The sequence below is a fragment of the Equus przewalskii genome, chromosome X (assembly GCF_037783145.1).
Source record: "Equus przewalskii isolate Varuska chromosome X, EquPr2, whole genome shotgun sequence".
Lineage (NCBI taxonomy): Eukaryota > Metazoa > Chordata > Mammalia > Perissodactyla > Equidae > Equus > Equus przewalskii.
Window position 1 is genome coordinate 2,017,347 of NC_091863.1, and position 6,000 is coordinate 2,023,346.

A 6,000-nucleotide genomic window follows, 5' to 3' on the forward strand; every position below is an offset into this window, starting at 1 on the left:
TGATATTTGGGGAAGAGTCCAAGAGAATCAGATCATCAGCTCATTGGAAGACAAGAACACACACACACATGCACACATTGTATATCGGGAAGTTTTGGTTATTTTCTTCCCAAAGGAGGGCAGCTGTTTATCAAAAGTAAAGATTCGTGATTAAATTGGAAACAAATGTGTTCCTTGATGGCGCTCTAACAGACAGTAGAGACAACTAGCTTATTTCGGTGTAAAAAAAATGTTGGCTTGCAGGTGTTAATGAAGTGCGTGTACTGCTTTATGTATACAGCAGCTGTCCACGGTCGAATTTAGGTCATGGAAGATATTTCAGATCGGTCACCTAAAACCATTGTGTTTCTACTTGTTTTAACTTCATTGGCTTTTTTTTTTCTTCCTGGTCAAAAAGAAAGCGATGTCTTAGGTGGGTCGGTGGTAAATTTGTTCCTGGTCACAATTTATCTGTAGGTGGAAAAGCACAAATTTGAAGTCACTCTAATTGGACCATATTGTTCAAGTCACTTCATGCTGGAGGTAGGCTTGCATCCAAGCTAATGTGAGAAACAGCAAGCCTTTAAAAATACTAGCTTTGAAGGATTTAATGCCCTACTAAAATGCTGACATGTACTCTTAAATCAAGGTATATTATGTATTCCTATTCTCCCAGTAAAAAAACGCGGCAGTGAAGGAAATCTGGTGGGTATTTATTGCTCTTTAAGAGCTACCATATCCATTCAAATAAAGCTGCAAAGCACCAGACCACGCTCTCTGGAGGTCTCCCGCAGAGTAGGGTCTTTAAATTCTTGTTTTGGTTTCATTCACCAGAAAGTCTGGTATAATCACACAATGCAGCTTATGGTTCATTTCCCCATGTCTAAATCACATTTTCTCACCATGATATGATATCACAAATAAAGACATTTTCTGACTGTAATACCTAGATCAGTGTTTCTGAGCTGGGGACTATTCTGCCCACGAGGGGACACCCTGCAATATCTGGGGACATTTTTGGTTATCATACTGGGATGGGAGTGCTACTGACCATTACTTCGTGGGGACAGGGGATGCTGCTGAACATGCTGCAGTGCACAGGACAGTCCCCACCACAGAGAATTATCTGGCCCCAAATGTCAATAGTGCTGTGATGAGAAACCATGCGTTAGAGTTATAGTCACGGTGGAATTGTACTATTTGGGTTCCCGGTCTACCATCAGGACCAACTGTGATCAAGTACACATTCTGATGCAATATAGTTGCATTACCTTCCCACGATGTTAAATACTAAAGAGAAAATAAAACCAGGCTGCAGTCGTACTTCAGTGCAGCTCTATGAGTGTTGATGGGAAAACATTGTCTGCGAGTAGTGGGGATTCAAAGATGGATATGATGTGGAGCCCACCCTCACGGAGCTTACAGTATATATTTGTGGATGCACACGTGGAAACGGATACATTTAATATAATGCAGAAATATGCTCAGGACAAAACGGAAGCCAGATGGCGTTATTAATACTTACTTCTTTGTATTTGAAGGTGAATTACATTTAATAAGAATGATTTGACTTCCCAGAATAGAAAGCAATAGATAGATGTAGATATAGTTATGGTTATAGATATGATATAGATAATGACAAATAAATGGCAAGCAATAGGATATATTGGGGACTATGAAGAAGCCATTTGGTGTAAACCTAATTCGGCCTGACCTTGCTTTTCCAAAAGGGCCTGACGTGGCTATTGAGCATGCACTGTATATCTGCTTTAAGCATTTGCTATGTCCCAAAGACAAGAACAAATGGCCTTAAGATAAAGGTGCAACTTCCCCTACACTGGCATTTCCTTAAGGATAAGCATCTCTCTCTAGGTTAGGAACTGATTGCTGTGCTCACCTGTGACCACATAGCTCGAGACAACAGACCTGCCACCTGCTGTGTCCACTGAGACAGCAGATCTACCTGCTGTGTCCATCAATCACTGTGCCGACAGAGCAGTCTCATGACTATTGTAAAAGGGACATTTCAATCATATGTAAAACATGCTCTTTGAAGGTATATAACCACTCTGTACACCCCACTCCTTTAGTGCCCTTGCTTCCTTGGGGAAGGAAGGCCCTGGGCTATATGGTCCTCACACTTGGCTCAGAAGAAGCTCAGCCCAATTTTCATTTATAGATGATTGGTTATGGATTATTCTCATTGACAATATAGATATAGAAGTGCAATTGTTTATAAAGACTAATAGTAATAAAAGAATAATAGAATTTAGGAGATTTCCTTGAGAAACCTATGCAGTTTGTTGGAGAGTTTCAGTTTTCTTCTTTTATCTCCTCTCAAAGCCATGTGTAATACATATTTGATACAGTCTTTTTAAGAAAAGGGATAATATTGAAATTAGATGAGCTAGGCAAAGCTTTTCTTTTTCTTTTTCAAGTTGGAAAGAACTTATGTATATTATTGTACTGGGAAAAGGAAGCAGAGGAAAAAGGTGAAATTACTAACGAGTGTGTGAGTGATGAAATTAGGAGATGTAATAAAAGCATTTATGAGACAGAAAGTGCAGGTGGAGGAGACAAGGTCTGGAAGTGTGTGTTTCCCTCTGAGATGGAAGGGAGGAAGGAGAGGAGGGAGGAGTGATTGGAGAAATGAAGGGAGGGAGGAGAGCAGAGCTCCGGAGAGGAGCAGGTGGGGCGGGCCAGGGAGGCAGGCAAAAGGTGCAACGTGGACACACCTAAATTTGGGTTTGGGGTCTCGGGTTGCAGAAGACATTCACAGACTCTTAGTTTATATGAGCGTGGCTGAAATTTCTCCTGCAATGTCCCAGGAAAATGAACAGGAAAACAGTTGTGGACAGAATAGAGGAAGTGGAATAAGATTAACAGAACAAGAGTCCATTATTTTATTTTTGACTCTGAGCAAATCTTTTATTATTTTTAAATTTTCCGTAATTCTTATTTTTTTGGTTTCCATTTTGTTTGTTTTTTTTTTTATCATACTTTTCTTTTTTCTAACCAGATAAAACTGCCATAAGAATTTTAATAACAGTTAAAATCATGCAAAAATGCATATTAAGCATAGACAGTCAGTGACACGTAACAGATCTATAAGCACCTAATGACATAGGTTCAAGATAGGTAAAAAAAAAAAGCATAATTACAAGAACAAATTGACAAATCCATAATCCTACTGTGTGGTAAATTCTACCAAATACTTAACATGGAGATACTAATCTTATACAAACTTTTGTCACAGAATAGAGAACATATCCAACTTCTTTTATGTGGCTAGTATAACCCTAAAACACAAACCTCAGTGGAACATTACTCACCTCGCCAAAAATACTAGACAATATTTCTCATTAATACAGATACCAAAAGTCACTGTAAAATTTGGGCATATATTAGTTAATGTAGGGGAGGAAGACATTTCCACTTTCCAAATGTGGGTTCATCTGGCCGGAGAACGAATTAAATTCACATGAGACAGAATAGCAAGAGAAAATTAAACAAAGCTTTATGAGGAACCATGGCCCGGGGCCTTTCTTCCCGAAGGAAGAAAGGGCACCGAAGAAGTGGGGTGCATAGAGTGGTTATATACCCCCAAACAGGGTGTTTCACATGTGATTGAAATGTCCCTCCCACAATAGTCACAAGATTGCCCTGTCACACAGTGCTTGATGGACACACAGGTAGTGGTCTGCTATCTTGGAGGGCGTAGCAGGAGGCAAGTCGATTGTCTGGAGCTGGGCGGTCACAGGTGAGTGCAGCAATCAGTTCCTAGCCTAAGGAAAGATGCTTAATCCTTAAAGAAATGCCAACGTTGGGAGGGGGAGGGAAGTCAGTCACAGGAGGTTACCAGACAAGCACAGTAAAATGCAGATTTAAGTCCTTGCCTTTGGTATTGATTAAGAGTTTCTAGAGAGAAGGTCATCCCCTTTCTTCTTCCTGGTGCAGAGAGGGAGGTACCTTTACAGATAGATTTACCTTACAAATGTAAATGTGTCCTAAGAAAGGGCAAGTTCCAGTCCTCAGAGCCTCCTTCCCCTCCCAGTTTATCAAAAGCAATCAGCCTCAAATAATCCTGATGCCAAAGAGACATATCTTGGGGTGGCCAATTTCAGGTCCCTACATTAACAAAGATAGTTATAAATATTTGAACTTATTTCTTTAACAAAGCATAAGAGATCTATAAATATAGAAGAAATGTGGGCCTTATGAATTTATTGTCAAACTTCTAGATGAGGCTTATGCTGGGAAATTTAATTCTAAACTATCTGGATAAAAATATAAAATAAGGCCTGCTCCAGTCCCCTAGTGGTTATGTTCAGTGTGCTCTGCTTTGACAGCCCAGGTTCGGTTCCCAGGTGCAGACCTACACCACTTGTGTGTCAGTGGCCATTCTGTGGAGGTGGCTCACACTAAAAAAAAAAAAGGAAAAAGGAGAAATATTGACAACAGATGTCAGCTTGGGACAAATCTTACTCAGCAAAAAAAGTATGTGAAATATCATGCATTTAAAACTATGGGATAAACCAAAAAACTCAAGGAATTTCATAACTTCAGTATTAATAAAAATAAATAGGTTAAAGATTATGCTCAACTTTTTTAAAAGAAAAGAAAATATAATTAGAGAGAGAGAGGAGAGAACTTTTAAAGATAAAGTACAAGTACTGATCAATTAAGGGGCTGTTTTTTTTGGGAAACAAAGCAAAGTTAAATAGCGAACTCCCTCTCTCAGAGAACAAAGTGTCAACACAAAAATTCATGAAAGGCAAAATGGAAGCAGATGTAAATACTATTATTGACTGCTAAACTTAAGAGCTAAGGTAGAAACAGATTTTTTTTTCCTAAAAATAAATAAAGTGGATTGACTGCTCAATTAATTAATTAGTATCTCCTGGAAGAGGCTGCCATGGAATCTAGGTTTGGAAATACAGTATTAGAACACAACTTCTGAAACATCTCCGTGCTTTCATCTCCTGGGGATTCCCTTCAATGCGGATCCTGATTCTCTAGGTCTGGGTGGGCTCTTTTTGATTCTGCAGTTCTAACAAGCTCCCAGCTGATGCTGGTCTTCCTTTTCCATGGACCACACTTGAAGTAGAAAGATGCCAGAGCACAAAGTAAGAAGCACAGAATATGGAGGAATAAGGCCAGCACAGCTTCAACTAGTGGGTTAATTATTTTGATTGTATCATCCAAGTGAGGGGAAAATACCGAAGAGCTTAACGGAGTTAAATAATCATACTCATATTTGGGCATGGCGACTGAATGGAACATAGGTTTGATGTCACTATCTTGTGGGCAGAGACCCCCATAGACGACTGTGTAATGGGATAGTCAAGGGAAGGTAAGGACTTAGACTAGAGAAGTGAACATAGTGAGGAGTGGTGAGAGTTTTAGGAAATTTTAGAAATTATAATCCTCAGAATATGGTAATTGATTGGGGGAGGATGTTGATGTGAGGGGAGAGGGTTAAGGAAAATGGAAGGTATAGATGATGCTCGGGTTTCCAGCTTGAGTGTTTGGTGTAATACATAGAAAGAAGGAATAAAGGTAGAATGTCAATTTAGAGAGAGAGATGCTGAGTTAATTTCAGACATGCTGACCTTGTGTCTGTGGCCATCCAGGAAGATATATCAAGCATGTAGGTGAAGGAATGAGCGTGAAACTAGAGGAAGGATTTCTAAGCTCTAGATACAGATGAACCAGTTTTTGGCACATAGCTGATAATGAAACAAAGACTGTGAATCATATTATACTCCAGAAGAGAGTACAAAGTGAAAAAATCAATTGATCTGAGTGTAGGAAACACCACAGGTAGTTAGATAAATGGATGAGAAATTCCTGAAGAAGGCAGAGGGCAGAAATTCAAGGAAAATAGATGAGCATCCTGTCATCGTTTTGGAGAGTTTGTTAGAAATGTTGACTCTTTGGCTTTACCCTTGGACTGTGACAGGTAATCTACATTTTAACAAATGCCCATTGTGATTCAAATATGCTTTACAGTGTGAGAAG